Source organism: Protopterus annectens, chromosome 11.part0, assembly GCF_019279795.1.
Source record: "Protopterus annectens isolate FY-2018-M chromosome 11.part0, PAN1.0, whole genome shotgun sequence".
NCBI lineage: Eukaryota > Metazoa > Chordata > Ceratodontiformes > Protopteridae > Protopterus > Protopterus annectens.
Genome location: NC_056745.1, coordinates 150,126,435 through 150,144,428, shown reverse-complemented (window position 1 = coordinate 150,144,428; position 17,994 = coordinate 150,126,435). Strand labels below are relative to the sequence as shown.

General features: G+C 37.8%; 1 long non-coding RNA gene across 1 annotated transcript in view; it reads right to left on the bottom strand.

Moving 5' to 3' along the window:
- Positions 1 to 453: 453 nt before the first annotated feature.
- LOC122815223 overlaps positions 454 to 17,994 on the bottom strand; it is a 127,717-nt gene continuing 110,176 nt past the window's right edge. Inside the window, exon 4 of the long non-coding RNA XR_006366939.1 lies at positions 454 to 1,799. This is a non-coding gene — a long non-coding RNA (uncharacterized LOC122815223). The remainder of the gene's footprint in view (positions 1,800 to 17,994) is intronic.

Below are 17,994 nucleotides of genomic sequence, written 5' to 3'. Positions count from 1 at the left end.
GGGGTGTAGACTTCCACTTAGTTTGGGTATATATTGTCTTCTGGAAAGAGTTAATCATTGGTGTTGTAAGTATGTATGTCTATGGTTTAAAATGTATAGTTTTGAAGCTTTCGGTGAAATATAATATAAAACCCCAATGTGGGGGGCTGTACCCCCCATACACCCCCTAACTATTTATAGTAACTCCAGGATCGCACTACAGTGGGGAAAGAACATATACCTTTTACTTGCCTTACAGTACTCTACACAGTGCCATATATAATAACTGCAGTTCAGTGAAATAAGAATCAGTCATTTGGGATTTCAGCGATTTGGTCAGGGTGAACTCAAATTCAATGAAATGAGCTTTCAATGAAATAAAGTAGACCCATATATATATATATATATATATATATATATATATATATATATATATATATATATATATATATATATATATATATATATGTGTGTGTGTGTGTGTGTGTGTGTGTGTATATATATATGTGTGTGTGTGTGTGTGTGTTTGTTCTCTAAGTGTTTAACATAAACATTTTATGATCATGTGTTATGAAGTGAGATGACAAATTTCACGTGTTGTTTTCACTGTCAATACTATTTTGGGATCCAGGGAAATTGGAAATTAATCTTTTTACTGGATTGTGTCCCATATCCCCAAAAAGTTGCATCTTAGAAATAAGATGCATTGTTTATCTTGTGGTGGTCTTGAAGGCAATGGCTAGTTTAATCTAAAGAAGTTCTTATTTAATTCAACAGTTATGCTCATGTTAGACTGGTTAAACTGTGTATGGCTAATTAAACCACTCTTTAGTGCCATGGCAGGACTATTTCTAGTCATTATTAGGTGATGTATGTTCTCAATGGTGTTGAGTTTTCTTCCCCGTTTAATTACACAGTTTTTTCTCAGCCTAGATTATAGACCCTAAAGCATATTATTAGTAAAAATATATGTATTTTTATGTAAATTAGGCTGCTACATACAGATGACTGACAAAGCAACCATACTTTCTGTTTATGAGTTAATTACTAAAGGCTTGTTTTCAAAGCAGTTACTATTTTTGTATACTAACCCTATTAGAAATATTGGCTTGTTTCCTAATAGAGTATTTGCTTCCTGTTGCTATTTCTTATATGACAACAGCAATGCTATACTGGTTTTGTTCCCTGCAGGCATGCCAGGAAACAAGAGTACATATTATCAGATAAGCCTCAGCTGCCAGGCACATCCAGAATGCCAACCCAAAATCAGCAAAATGAATGTGTTTAGCAGCAAACAGCAGAAAAGTCACAAGCCCTGCAAACAGGAGTGCTGCTGCAATCACCACAAGGTAAAAGCCACATTTCCATGTGCTCCTGTCAGATCTATCTTGAATCCAGATATCTAATGCAAAAGATAGCAATGCAAACAAACAGAACACAAGTGTCGCATATATCAAACACTTTGAACTAACAATTCCTTTGTTGTTAATATTCATTTTCATGCTCTGATAGTTGAAACATTCTAACTCTCCTGTTGTCTGATTCTTGATGCATTGTTTGTGGAGGCCAACAACCTTTTCACTGCTGACTATGAATACTCCTTTCTCTCCAAACAGTGAAACCGGAAGCAGTGTCAGCGCAATGACCAGCAGAAGAACTGACCACAGTCTGGGCCAGCAGCAGGTTGCTTGCAAGCTCTTTGGCTGTTTTTTGAAATGATCATCCTCTATCTGTAGATTGATAGCTGACATGTTTATTTAAGCAGATTAAAGCGTCTCTTAGAGTACTTGAACATCTTCTTAGCAAAGTTTCTTGACATACTAGAAAAACAACAAGAGTTAAGTTAGTAACAGAAACAATGCTATTAAAAAGTAAAATCCTATGGAATTTGATTACTTGCTTGCTAGGTATAAATCGATAATGCAACCTGTGTAATAACTGAACCTGTAGCAAGAATAACTGACATTAAAGAAGAACTTGACAACAGGTTGGGGTCACATAGCCAAATACGTCTAAACATTCCTCCCTACCTACACTCTTTACATACATGTTTTATCAGCTGCCCTTCCTTCCTCTTTCCTGTCTTTCTTGTATGATGTCCTTATGTGTCCATCATGCATTCTTGAGCCACAACACAGTTTTGGCTCTGAATAGCACAGATGAAAGTTATTGTAGATATCTATTACTCTCATGTTAAAAAAATACCTTAATTCCCCTCTAGAAGCAACCGTTCTGTATTTTAACCTTTTAGTAGCACTTTTTCTTCAAACAAAATAGTTCTTTTGAAGAGTTCTCATTTACTGTCATTGTTTAAAATTAACTAATTATAAGCATTTACAATTTCATAATGCAACATAGTTTCATGCACTTTTTTTTTTTTTTTGCATTTATGGGATTGGTCCTGTGGCTTTCCTTCCTAGACCTAATTGACCTACTTGCCCCTCCATTGAGGAGAGACACCCTGATCCATTTGTTCCCCAGTGATTTTGAGTGGACCAGTCTGAGGATTCTGAGGCCTGCACTATTCCCACGCCCTCGGCAGCCTGTGTGCTCCATGATAGGTGCTGTCTGGAGATGCATGCATACATGCAGGCTACTGCTCATGTGCAACCTCCAGGCTAAGCAGCTCTCTATAGTGCAGCATAGACACTCTAGGCATATTACTGCAGCCGATACACCTGCACTCCTGCAGATATCACCAATGTGGTGAGCTCAGCTGCCTCCCTCCATCAGAATGGGTAAGCTGATACCAGCTGCTCACATCCATCTGCCCCAAATGCATGTATCCCTCCTTACCACTCAGAAGAGGCAAAAGGGCTATACCCCTTCATTCCCCCTTATGGGCTCTTCCTTTGTTGGAGTGTCACTAATTGAACCCCATAGCCTGAGTCACAGTCAGGGCTCCATCCCACTGTACCACAGAGCGTGGCATAACTGTTTATTTCTTAGACACTGCAGTAAGACAGCTGCCTTCTGGGTTCAGTTCTGCGTGTGATGATTAAGGTTATGGATCACCTTTTCAAGCAGATTTTTGCTGAACCATGATATAATTAGCTCACCTCTGCATATAAATGTTCACTAACAATTTACTTCGATAGGGCCAAGTCTCCCACACTTACATATGGAATCCTTCGCATTCTGCAACCCCTAAGCCAATATAATTACCTGTGAAATCATAAACCCTCGGGTAAGTTAAATGGTCTTATTAAGTCTTGGTTCAACAGAAAGTTACTATAAGTGACAAATGAATACCAGTCAACTATCACTGATGAAGAAGAAATTAAATGTTTGCTAGCAGGAACATAGGACTTTAACATACTACCAAATGAAGAGATGTTGTGAGTTCACAGACAGCAAATAAAATACCATAGATACTATTGATGCAGTAACCCTGGTGATGGAGTAATCAATAACTAACTGTTCAGTGAAACAATTGACAATATTCACACTATGGACTGAGAAGGACTGCAGGACCAGCCAGTAGACATTTAGTCTTTCTCACTGTTATGGTACATGTTAAGGTACAAAATAACTTTTATCCAAGAGAGTTGAGTAGAATAGTCCTTTAATTTACTGCACAGAACACACATATGTGGGAGACTGGGAAACTGAGGCCCTGTCTCCTCAAACAACAGCACTTTGCAACATTTATACAATTTTTGTTCAAATGCAAGGTTACTATATCAGCTAAAATATAGTCACTGACCAAGTAGAAATGCACACTACACCATTAATTTTGCTAAGATATCCCAACTCTCTATCTGCTCCTTTCCATATTAGGCACAAGTTCAGGATTCTAGAAAAGAACATTCTACACTTGCCATGTTAGCATAAAATAAATCATCAAAAGCAGGCTAACACAATCAGGAATCCATCCTAAAATGAAAACATATTTAAAATATAAGCAGGAGCATTTATTTTTCATTTGAACTTCTCCCTTCGCATATGAAAAGTGGTTCTCTGTTTAAAAGATGAAGCCTTTGAAGATGATCAATGTCAAAGTGATTGATTTTTTCTCGTGGTATTTTCTGTGAGATCCTGAGAATTGATTTCTTATGGACTGACAAATAGAACAGGGAGTAATCCATCACTGAAATGAAAGAGAACCAGTTCTTCATCCCTGACACATATTTAGCCACTATCTGACAAAAATGGAAAGGAAAATACAGCTTACAGTTTGAGGTATGGTAGTAAGTTTGTTATTGTGAGGTGCGTATATATGCAACTGGTAATAACAGGTTTTGTAATATAAAAACCTCATGCGGTAGCGTTATCGCCTCACAGTAAGACATTGTCCTGTTCGATTCTCAGCTAAAGCGTCCTCTGTGTGGAGACATGCGTGAATGGGCGTACCTTCATTGGAGGTTGTACGTCAGGGCTGGCAACTCGGTACGTAAAAATCTGCTGCCAATGATTAGCGGACCAGAGGTCCGCTGTGGCGACCCCTAACCGGGAAAAGCCGAAAGATACAACATTATAACAAGTTTATTATTTGCTCACTTTCTGAAAATAATAATGTAGCTCTATGTATTGTAAGCTTTTGATCCCAGTAATTTCTCTGGAATTCTTTAACCACTCAGCAAAATGCAATATTTGGCTGCCAATCTAATATTAATTTATTTATTCAATGATGTCTGTGTCATCCGTGACCAAATAAGTGAACTGATTCAAGAGGGCGTTTAATTTATGAGACAAAAGTAAGGGTAAAAAATGCAAAATACATAAAAGTAACTACGAGTGGTAACACAAAAACTAAAACAGAAGCACAACTTTTTATAATGCCTCACAGGCATAAGATACAGGGTTTGATTTTCACTTCTGGGAGGGAAGTTGGCTTGGCTTTGCATGGCCCACAGGGACAGCTAGCCTAGCAATTACCTATGAACCTATGAAATAAATCCACACTGAGATCATGTCCTGTGGAACACAACAAAACTGCATTATTAAAAATATAAAGGTATAGAGTGTTTCTGTTCAAAGGAATGTATGAACCTCATCAGACATCTAACAGTGTGCTAAATCATAAATAAATAAATGAATAATGCATTAATAGTGTAAAGACCTAATAACCCTTGACCGGGTGTGGGTTAATCCTGTGATAGCCACACCTAGTCACGGGTCATTGCTATTATACAATGACATTATTTAAGAAAGAAATTACTTACCCTTAAATAATGTCTTTGTATAATGGTGCTGTAGTGTTCTTTCACATTCTTCTGCATTTGTTGATGTACCGTGCATGCCAAAGGGAGTTACGTTCCCACTCTTGCACAGTACATCAGGGCTGTTCAGTAAAAGCAATGGCTTTCCTCTGTTGCTGTGTGTTTTCTCCTCCTGGCATGGCAAAACCCAACATAACGTGAGAACATGGGTCCAAAAACAAGGATAGACTTTATTGCTCTTCAAAACTTAGAAAGTTACTCCAACAGGAGGTTTTGTGTTAGCATGCATTTTTCTGAAGGATATGAAGCATAAACCTGCAAGGGCTGTCATTGGTAGTTGAGAGGTACGAGAGTCTGCCGAGTTTTTAAATGGACAGTTCAGAAATAAAAGGAAAACCAGGTACATTTTATGTTTCTTTAGTTTTGCAGAATGTACCTGGTTTTTCTTGTATTCTACTCTGTCCTCTAAGCATATGCCAATTGAAATGTCTGGCTCTTAATGATACTTTAGCAGACAGACTTTCTTCTATTCGTATGTGCTTGATTTATAACAGGCATGCTGGATGAGTCATTTATATGGATTTAGGACTGTTGCACGAAATCACGTTTCCTCGAAATGGAAATGGACGAACACACTTTTGCAAAAGTGCATTTTTACCGAAAATGTACTTTTGAGAAAGACAAATTAAAAAAAATAAATAAATAAAAAACTAGAAAAAAAACAGTAATCACGTTTATGCAGGGGGGCAAGCATCCCTGCACCCTATATGGGGGGCTGTGCCCCCTACCCCCCTACTTTTATATTCTCACTCCGAGATCACACTACAGTGGGGGAAAGGGAAGATTCCCTTATCTCCAGTGTACCGGGAACTAAGCAACAGCCCCCAACGCATAGTTGCTTTTTTTTTTAACGTGTTTTTTTTTTTTATTTATTTCTCTTCCACAAAAGTGCATTTTCAGTAAAAATGCACTTTCGCGAATATGTGCTCGTCTGTTTCCATTTCGAGGAAACGTGATTTCGTGCAACAGTCCTAGATCCATATAGCTCAGGATATCCAAATGCATTAAATGTGAGTTGTCATATCAACTTACTTTTTCCTAAGAACACATCAGAATTTTTTGTTTTTTTTAGTATTGTCTGAAATTGACTGTACAATTGTTTTCTTTTTTCAGGTAACAGCATTTTGCATTGTTTGAATTTAGCTTAATACATTGCTAGATGTCTGATGAGGTTCTTATGTTCCTTTGAAGAAAATTATTACCTTCACATTTTAATAACACAACCTTGTTCTGTCCTAGAGACCTCATCTTGTGTATGAATTTTACTTTTATTTTATATTTCAATATTTCTTCCAGGAGCTATTTTTAGCTTGTTTGTTAGCTTTATATACTATATAAAATGTTCACTTGACTGTAACATAGCTTTACAGGAGTAAAACAAAACGCTCCAATTACAGAGGTGTAACAGACTAATATAATATATAGGATTATAAGCGGGTGTAACAGACTAATATAATATATAGGATTATAAACGGGTGTAACAGACTAATATAATATATAGGATTATAAGCGGGTGTAACAGACTAATATAATATATAGGATTATAAGTGGGTGTAACAGACTAATATGATATATAGGATTATAAGCGGGTGTAACAGACTAATATGATATATAGGATTATAAGCGGGTGTAACAGACTAATATGATATATAGGATTATAAGCGGGTGTAACAGACTAATATAATATATAGGATTATAAGCGGGTGTAACAGACTAATATAATATATAGGTTTATAAGCGGGTGTAACAGACTAATATAATATATAGGATTATAAGCGAGTTGTTGATCATAACCTGCTTATTACATGTTCAAGACATGGATACCAAGAAATTCAGATTAAGAGCGATGCTTGAGGGGCGAATCTTGGCATCCTTGTTGAGAACACATAATAAAGGGTTATGATCACAGAGCTGATCTTAATTCTTTGTAATGCATGGAGCTTTATCTGTTCTATGTACTACTACATGAAAATAGCATCTGTAAGAGTGTTGCCAGCTTTCAAAGCTGTAAAGCACTTAGCAAGAGCTGTCAGTAAGACAGTATAAAAGATTCTGCAATGCTAGAAAAAGTCAGGGATACACTACCGGCATAGGCAGCAAGCAGTAACAGATGTATTTTGTATTCTGATTGTGTTGTTGGTTGGTCAGTACTGGCAGGTTTAACTGCCTAGCACAATACCAGATCTTAACAACTGAAGCAAGGGTGCTTAAGATTTGTTAAGATGGGTCTCTCACTATAGAAGTGCTTAATGGATATGCCTTTTTCTGGATATCGAAGCATAATCACTGTGCTCCCTGCACTACAATATAATAATGGTCAGTCTGAAACACGGCTTGTCTGATCCCTTATAGAAGCTATTTAATATCAGCCTTAAAACAGGCTTCATGGACCCCGGTAATTATAGAGCCATAAGCCTGATCAGTTTCATTTGTAAGGCTATAGAAAGAATCATTATGGAATTAATAAATAAGGATATAGATAGCCTACAGACTCTTCACCCAACCCAGTTCAGATTTAACAAGGGCAGTTCCTGCCTACTTAATCTGGTTGGCTTCTTTGAAAAAGATAATAAGGCAATCATAGAGAGCAAAACAGTGCACAATGCATATCTATACCATGCAAAGGTGTTCAACACTATCCCACACTCATGTATCATAGGTAAACTCTCCAAGCTAAATGTCAATCCCTGTGTAACTCATTGGCTAGCAAATTGTCTCACCAATACAACCCAGGAAGTTAGGGTGGAAGACTTTACCTCCTCCAAAGGGCCAGTCACTAGTGGGGTACCCCAAGGGTTCAATCCTTGGCCACACCTCTTTGGCATTTACTTTTTAGAGGTCAAAGGATGACCAGGTTTGTAGATGACTGCCATCATAAATTCCCCAGATGACACCAAAGTCATAAACTAAACTAAATGCCAAAAGTGCATAATCATATCCTTCAGGAAGCATGATTTATCCTTCAGGAAGCAGGATTTCCCTTGAAACTACCATACAGTCAGTCCCCGGGTTACGGATATCTGACATAAGGACAACTCATAGATACGAACGGGCTGCCGCAATGTTGGAAATAATGTAAAAAAAATAAATAAAATTGTTAATGCTGCCCAAATGTGTTTGTCTGTGTGTCAGAGAGAGAGAGAGAGATCGGGAGATGTATAAGTGATTGCAGGTACATATGAATGAGGAAGTGACTGCATGTATGAGAGATTAGGAGAGTGACAGCGATGTGTGAGTGAATGCATTTATGAATGAAGAAGTGACTGTGTGTATGAGAGATTGGGAGTGCGAGAGTGATGTGTGAGTGAATGCATTTATGAATGAAGAAGTGACTGTGTGTATGAGAGATTGGGAGTGCGAGAGTGATGTGTGAGTGAATGCATTTATGAATGAAGAAGTGACTGTGTGTATGAGAGATTGGGAGTGCGAGAGTGATGTGTGAGTGAATGCATTTATGAATGAAGAAGTGACTGTGTGTATGAGAGATTGGGAGTGTGAGAGTGATGTGTGAGTGAATGCATTTATGAATGAAGAAGTGACTGTGTGTATGAGAGATTGGGAGTGTGAGAGTGATGTGTGAGTGAATGCAGGTACATATGAATGAGGAAGTGACTGTGTGTATGAGAGATCGGGAGAATGACAACAATGTGTGAGTGAGTGGAATGCAGGTATGAATGAAGAAGTGACTGTGTGTGTGTGATACCTCTAAAGCTCTTAGAGCAAGAAATCTGGACAAAGACTGACAAAATGGGGGGAAAAATGCCTGAAATAGTGACAATTTTAATAAATATTGGTCGTACAGACTTAGAAGGTTAATAGAATAACAGGTTTTGCATTAGCATGAATTTTCTGAAGGGTATGACTTATGAAACTCAAATGTCTGTCATTATTTTTTAACTTCAGTCTTACATACCTCTCAACTTCTCAGTGCAGGAAGTCTGGACAAAGACTGACAAAATGGGGAGACAAAGGCCCAAAAACAGAGAGATATTTTAAGTATTACTTTTATAAGCTTAGAAAGTTGCTAGAGTAACAGGATTTGTTTTAACATACATTTTCTGAAGGATTTGAAGTCTGAAACTCAAATGTATGTCATTATTTAGTGACTTCAGTCCTCTTATCATTGCAGTAATTTGTCAGAAAAACACAGATTTTATGAGGAACAAATATAAGCCAAATATCTGGACATTCTGCAAAAGTCTGTGCAGTTGAGATGTATTTGCCACTACTTTTACTAAACAACCACAATTTTATGAAAAATGGACCAAAAATACGGGGCAAAAATCTGGACATTCTGCAAAAATCTGTAGAGTTAAGAGATATGGTTTGTGTGTGTGTTTGAAAAAGTCCTCAAACACTGCTTTTAATAACAAGATGTCTTAAACGAGCTTTGTTGGTAGGAAATAAGGAAGCATTGCTACAGTATACAGTATTATATTTAAGATATTTTTGTTTAGAAGTGTTTCTAAAGTGTTTTATATGCAAAGAAAAGTAAAATAAATACTAGACTGAGGCAAACATTTGACTAAGTGACAATTAATAAGAACCATATGTACATGTTTCAACTTACATACAAATTTGACTTAAGGGCAGACTAAAAAATGGATCTTGTCCTTAACCCAAGGACTGTCTGTATTGACAAAACACCCCTGAAGATTGATTATATACTTAGGTACCTGGGAACATATGCTCTCTCACTTAAAAATCAAGGGTCTAAATTGCAAAAAAAAAAACTGTGCTGACCATCTCAAAGCCTAACCCCCCCCCCCCCCCAGTATCACACAGGCTACTGAGAGATGACCTGTGCCTTGCATATAGAGCTTCAACAGATACTTTTCTGTCAGACCTATTTCACACTCTCAGTTCCAATGGTATCATAAACACCTGCCCAAGGCATCTCAATCTCTCCTGCAAAATAAATAGAACATGTTGGAGACACAGGTATGTATCACAGAGAATACTGCTTCTATAGGGCCAAAGTACCTCTCTTACTCTGTTCAAAAGTAATTTGGATGAATGGATGGGTAACCACAAATTCTCCCTTGGATTAGCACTCCTGTCCCTCTTGGATAGGAGAAATGTAAATGTCTCAACATATCCTTGTTCACCCTGTTTGCATACAAAATATGATGGCTGAAAATGACCAAGTTAATGTAAGGCTAGAGCCTTACAGATCACTAGCCCAATAAGTACCTATGAAACTATAAATCTGTATTTTAATTAAAAAATGTTCTTTGTATAATGTCTGGCTCCACACAAGCAGCTTATCAGAAATGTACCTAATAATAGCATCTTATTCTTCAATGCCCTCACTACTCTGATGAGATAAACATGCTTATACACTTTATCAGAAAGCCACAATTCATTTCCCATAGTCTAGTAAAGCTCACAACAAAATGTAATGCACACTTAAATGTTGAAAATGTGATTGTATCCAGGGAAATCTAATGTATAATCTGCAGTGTTGTGCTGCCTTCTCACAATTATTGTGTGGCTTTTGTTTAACCACAAATTACAAACAGCGTTGAATCACACAGTCATGTGATGGGGATCCATTTAGCAATAGTGTGCAAACCATATTATTATAGTCCATTGCTCATTTGAATATTTGTTCAAAATGTAAATTTTATTGTGAATTGTCAAGCCATATTTTTAGTTTGGGAAAGGCTTTGTTTTTCAGTCTTTGAAGTATGTGTTAACATGCAACTTTTATATGACTGAGTCTTTTGGAAGGGCTTTGCTTCTGTGCAAATAATTTCTTAAATTATACAGAAGAACTGCTTGGTTTGCATGTCATGGTGGGTGGTCAGTGCACTAGGGAGCCATATTCCTTTATCCCCAAGTTGTGTCAACTTCAGAAATCATTGTAATATGCTGAGGGATGCAGGGACATGTGGCAGGCATTTATTTTACACTAAATATTACAAGGGATGTTGTTTTATTCTTTATCACTTTTCATAAAGTAGGATTTCTGCACAGCCGGTGCATGAATTTTTGCATTTAAAATGGAATTCGTTTGTTGAGTTTGGTTTTCTAGATTTTAGCTAGAAAGGTGCTTGGTGTAACATCTGGACAGAGGAAGGAGTACAAGGAGACCTGGTGGTGGAATGAGGAAGTACAGGAGAGTATACAGAGAAAGAGGTTGACGTAGAAGTGGGATTGTCAGAGAGATGAAGAAAGTAGACAGGAGTATAAGGAGATGCAGAGCATGCAAAGAGAGAGTTGGCATAATGAGAGCTGTATGAAAGGATAGACACTAACAAGGGAGAAAAAGGACCTGTACTGATTGGCTAGATCGAGGGACCAAGCTGGGAAAGATATGCAGCAGGTAAGGGTGATTAAGGATAGTGAGGGAGATGTGCTCACAAGCGGGGAGTGTGTGTTGAGCAAATGGAAAGAGTACTTTGAGGGGCTGATGAATGAAGAGAATGAGAGAGAGAGAGAGAGAGAGAGAGAGAGAGAGAAGGTTGGATGATGTGGGGATAGTGAATCAGGAAGTGAAACAGATTATCAAGGAGGAAGTACAGACAGCTATGAAGAGGATGAAGAATGGAAAGGCTGTTGGCCCAGATGACATACCAGTGGAAGCATGGAGGTGCTTAGGAAAAATGGCAGTGGAGTTTTTAACCAGATTGTTTAATGAAATCTTAGAAAGTCAGAGGATACCTGAGGAGAGGAGAAAAAGTGTTTTGGTGCCTATTTTTAAGAATAAGGGTGATGTGCAGAGTTGTAGTAACTACAGAGGGATAAAACTGATCAGTCACAGTTTGAAGTTATGGGAAAGAGTAGTGGAAGCTAGGTTAAGAAGGGAGGTGATGATTAGTGACCAGCAGTATGGTTTCATACCGGGAAAGAGCACTACAGATGCGATGTTTGCTCTGAGAGTGTTGATGGAGAAATTTAGAGAAGGTCAGAAGAGTTGCATTGTGTCTTTGTGGACTTGGAGAAAGCATATGATAGGGTGCCTAGAGAGGAGTTGTGGTATTGTACGAGGAAGTCAGGAGTAGCAGAGAAGTATGTAAGAGTGGTACAGGATATGTACGAAGGTAGTGTGATAATGGTGAAGTCTGCAGTGGGAGTGACAGATACGTTTAAGGTGGAGGTGGGATTACATCAAGGATCAACTCTGAGCCCTTTGTTATTTGCAATGGTGATGGACAGGTTGACAGATGAGATCAGACAGAGGCCACATGGACTATGATGTTTGCAGATGGCATTGTGATCTGTAATGAGAGTAGGGACCAGGTTGAGGAGACCCTGGGAGAGTGGAGATATGCTCTAGAGAGGAGAGGAATGAAGGTCAGCAGGACTAAGACAGAATATGTGTGTGTGAATGAGAGGGAGGATAGAGGAATGGTGAGGATGCAGGGAGTAGAGTTGGCGAAGGTGGATGAGTTTAAGTACTTGGGATCAACAGTTCAGAGTAATGGTGAGTGTGCGTTTCTAGATTTTGTTTTCCTTTGTTTGACCTGTCACTGTATATATACTTTCCTGCCCCTAAGCACCAGAGCACCATCAGAGCTATGCCCCACCACTGTTCTCCTACTTGCCCTCATGAAGGGATGGGAACATAGCTATGGGGAGGCCATTATCAACCACTGGAGGGGGCGTGCCTCATCCTTGTCTCCGCCCTTACATATTCCTATATTTTCTCAGGAAATGAGCATGCAGTGGGCCTTAGTGGGGACATGCCATCTACTTCCAAAAGAAACCTAACTCTTCAGAACTCCCTGCCCTCCCGCCATAGGCAATCACCTCTGTCTGATCTCCATCCTCCACTAAGGACTGTGAAAAGAATATGTACCACCCTCTCACCCAGCCCCCAAGACAGGTGAATGGGCATTACATTACTATTCCTGCCAAGGAATCTCTTCCAGCTTCTGGACCATTATTTGAACCCTGCACATTATAACCCGGCTACGATGAGGAACACATGCCTTTTAATCTCTAAAACATAATATAACCATGTAAGCATAAGGACAACTCTTTGCAAAATCAGTATGAACCCCAGTGACTAGAATGATTTCCCAGGTTTCCTCCACATGGTAACAGCTATGCACCCTTGTGAAATAATGGGTGCTACAGTCACGTCTTCCAAATATACACCTTATGCTGGTGTTTATGCAAGTAAAATGGACTTGTTTTCAAATTAATTTCAGTGACATTTTTTCCATTTCCTGATACCCCAAAGAATGACATCAAAAATACACACAGCCAGACATACCTAATACAGACGTACATTTCCTAAATACATTACACATAAATGCAAAGTTGCACATGCATGAAGCAGACACACCACTTAAAAAACAAACAAAATACAATTCAAACCTACATAAGGACAGCTGCAAGCAGCTAAGCCCAGTCATATCCCAGACAGCGTTGTAGCTCAGTCATTAAAATTAAAATGACTGCCTCAAAAAATCCACAGTCTGGGATTCACTTCTGACTTTGGTTACTACCTCTGTGAAGTTTTCATGTCCTCCCTCTTTCTGCTTATATATATTTTTTTTCAGAATATTCGGGTTTCTTCCTATGCCCTGAAAGCATGTTGTTTGATTGAATCCATTTCCTATGTATTATATTTACTTTTACACTCATGACCCATTTTATGGCTGATAGGGGTCTAGTAAATAACACTTCGCTTACCCTGATGACAAGTAAAATAAATGCAAAATTCAACTAGGCCGTTAATGGAGATTGGAAGTAGTAGGGGGTGGGATGGACAATTTTAATTCATGAAAATCTGTTAATCATAAAAAAGAGCCAGAATAAACATGAGATACTGCTGGGACACAAATACATATTTAGTGTAGTATGCCTCAACATTAAATAAAATATTCAAAATTAGTTTTAAATGCAAAGTAAATAAGCTGTGACTGTAGATACATTTTAAATTAATGGCTGCTGCTGACAGAATTTTTTATCCAACATCAGTTGATATATTATGCAAGCAACATTCTTTACTGACTGTGCATCTTTCTATAATAAGGAGCTGGAAGAAGGGGTGTTGTAGAGTAGAGAAGTCTATGGCTAATACAACTGATACACACAACCATAACAGCTGACAAAACAACTGTAAGAGAAAATATCTTAGACTGGGTGCTACCCTCTGACACAACAAAGATACCACATACAAGATCTACAACAAATTCTGTTAGTGACCACAGCCCATACTTACTGTCTGGAAAGACAACAGAATTACCAAAGCTGCCACATATAATGTACAGAAAAATAAATCTAAATTTATCATAAATACTTTTAGAGCTATCCTCAAGCAATGTAAATGGAAGCTGCTAAACCTCAACAGAGCCAGTTAACAAATCTTCCTGACTGTACTAAATTCCATAGCCATTCACCCCCTGTAGAAAATAATTTAAATATATCACCCTCCCCTCCATGGATGGAACAAAACTTAACCAGAAAAGGGGTACGGCATGACAAATCTGGCATTGACACAATGTCCATCAAAGCTGACAACTGCATCAGCCATGATATAATTAAATAAAAATCGGTTTGCAAAGGTCAACAAATGTATTATAACAAACTGCAGCAAGATAACAGTAGATTTCTTAAAACTTTCTGTTCTAACATTCACACGCACTGAAAAACTGAAACTAAATTCCAACCTTATCGTCTCCCAAATCATTCAACTTATAACATCATGTGAAGTTCAGCTTACATTAAATGGCTGACCTGCTTACAAATTACAAGATAGTATCCACACAGATTGTTGTTGGTTGTCTTTTCCCGGTTAGGGGTCGCCACAGAGGAACTCTGGTCCGCTAATGATTGGCAGTTGGTTTTTATGGTGTCGAGTTGCCAGCCCGATGCCCAACCTTCAACAAAGGCATGCCCATTCAATGCATGTCTTTCGAATGCCCACTCGACCACGGGGAGGACATGCAGACTCCACACAGAAGGCACTCCCAACCCAAGCCGAGAATCGAACAGGAGAACCTCTTGATTTGAGGCAACAACGCTACCTCTGCACTACTGTGGAATTAGTATCCACACAGACTAATGGCACAAATAAAATCTACTTTTAACTTCCCAGCAGTAGTCAGTAGTCTAATAAAAAAATATTTTGAAGACTTATTTCATTGACATCCAAGTGGTGTGGAATATCACACCTCTAGCAGCCAACACAGATCTTGTATTCCAGAGCATTTTCTGAAACATTAAACTTAAAAGCATAAGATTAACAAATGTAAATGTTTTGTGAACAAAAAGAGCTAATAAAACTGTACAAATGGCAATGTTACCAGTAAAAAGTATTCTTTACAGTTCATAGTCATTCCATAAATACTGTTATACTATATACTATTATATTATAATGCAAACAATCCCCAAATTATATTTTTCTAAACTTTCACAAACAAATGTTCATATCTTGAAAACTATACAACCTAGAAGTATGGACCCCTAAAGAGCTGCATTCAGTGTGGGCTGAGTGCACGTCTTTTGGAATCTGGCCCCTGATTTAAGCCTGTTTATAGACAGGTCTTACACGGAAGTAAGTCACTTACACTGATAATAAGTCCTCTGGAATCATGGCAGGCTTACACTGAAAGCAACTGTTTTGTAATCTTGCCCAAATTGTTAGAATATTTTTATAAATCAGACATGAGCTCTCACATGACAACAAGTATGGATATTTTTCAAGATATGCAACTTACAGTACAAATATCACAGACATTTTTCTTCAACATCTATATATACATACATGCATACAAATATTTCAAGTGTAGGCAATAATGCCCTTCTAGCCTGCCAATATACCAAATCACTTGTTCCCATAATAAATGTGCAAGGTATAATTAAAATATCTAAACTAGTACTTGCTTTAATGTAATTTGGTAGTCTGTTCTATGCATCAGCTGCTCTGTCAGAGAACCACTTAGTACACTTCTCATTCCCACAGCATCTTTTATATAGGTTGTCTGATGATCCGCTAGTATTTTTTGATAACCTCAAACATTCCCAGAGATAATTGCCTCTAAATGCCCTATATACCTGAATTAGATCTCCTCTTAGATATCTATGAGACACACTGTAAAAGTTCAGATATTTTAGTCTTTCATAGTAACTTAAATTTTCACATCCATGAATGCCCTTGGTATATTTCAGCTGTACTCTTTCCAGTTTACTCATGCTTGTTTTCTTATAAGGTTTCCATATTGTTATTCCATACTCAAGTTTGGGTCTAATGTAACTAACAAACAATGACATAATTTCTGATTTCCTAGGCTCTATAAATCTTTTTATACAACCTATAGTTCTATAACTATCATTAACCAATTATTCATTGATATAATTAGAAAAACTCAAGGCTGGGTCTACCCATACACCCATACACCCATGTCCTTAAATAAATCTACAGTTTCAGTGTGTGCTTTATTAAATATTCACCTTTCAATTTATGTCACCCAAATCTCATATGCTTAGTTTTTGATGTATTTATAAGCATATTATTCTTCTGTACCCAAATGGTCAATTTAGTTAAGTTCTTTCGCAGATATGCTTTCTCTGTAACACATGTAATCCATTTACCCAGTTTAAGGTCACTTGCATATAGACTGTAGATCACCTCAGATGAAAAAGTTAAATCTGAAAGATAAAATCTAAACAGGTTTGGACCTAGGACAGAGCCCTGTACACCCTGACTGTAACCAAGAATTTCGCCTGTGCAGTTGCTGTATGATACTTGCTATGTCTTATTTGTAAATCATGCAGTTATTTATTTATTTATATTTTATATTATATTATATTATATTATATTATATTATATTATATATTTTATATTATTTTATATTATATTTATTTATGTCTTATTTGTAAATTCTACAGTTATCCATCTTATCAAGAGTACATCAATACCTAGTTGTTCTAATTTATTGATCAGTGTTTTGTGTATGCCCCTGTCAAATGCTGAAGTTAAATCTATATAAATTATACCACAGCACAATTTTTCATTCATAGTTGTTATTATATTGTTATAGAATATCAGGTTACAGGTGGTAATAAATCTATTTTCAACATATTAATGCTGATATATGGTTTCAAGTCCCAACCTATCCAGTTCTGACAATAACTTATCCAATATTACCTTCTCCTTTATTTTTCCACAACATGAAAGTAGACTTAAGGGTCTATATGCCTCTGGGTTTGTCCTACTCCCCTTCCCCTTAAAAACAGGTTTAATTAGCGCATGTCTCCAATCTTGAGAAATCTCCCCATAGTTATATGACCTAGGAATAGGTTCATAGGTTCATAGGTTCATACTAGGCTATCTGCCCAAGGGCATTTATAAGCCTAGCCCATAGTTATGTGGCTTTCGCCACCCCTTTAGTTTGAATAAACTATGCCTATTATTTTGCTGTGCCTCTGTCAAGCAGTGACACTGAAGTAATCCCTGGGGTATATCTGCGATCTCCCATCCATTGGTCAAGATTCCTCTTGAACAAGGCCAGCGAGGTGCTCTGCCTCACATGTACCGGGATTTTGTTCCAAAGCATAGGGAGTCTCTGGGTGATGAATTTGTCCCTCCAGCACGTTCTATTAATAACCGTGTCAATGTTTAAGTCTCCCGCCCTTGTGGTTCTGGGGATCTAGATTTTTGAGGTGAAGCATATTCATCAAATCTGGGTTTGACATGGCCTTATATGTCAGGCACAGGTCACCTCTGAGCAAGCGGTATGAGACTGAATAGAGCTGGAGTTCTTTCAGTCGGGCAGCATAAGACATATTTTTGAGACCCTTTATCCTTTTGGTGAGGAACTTTTGGGGCCTTTCC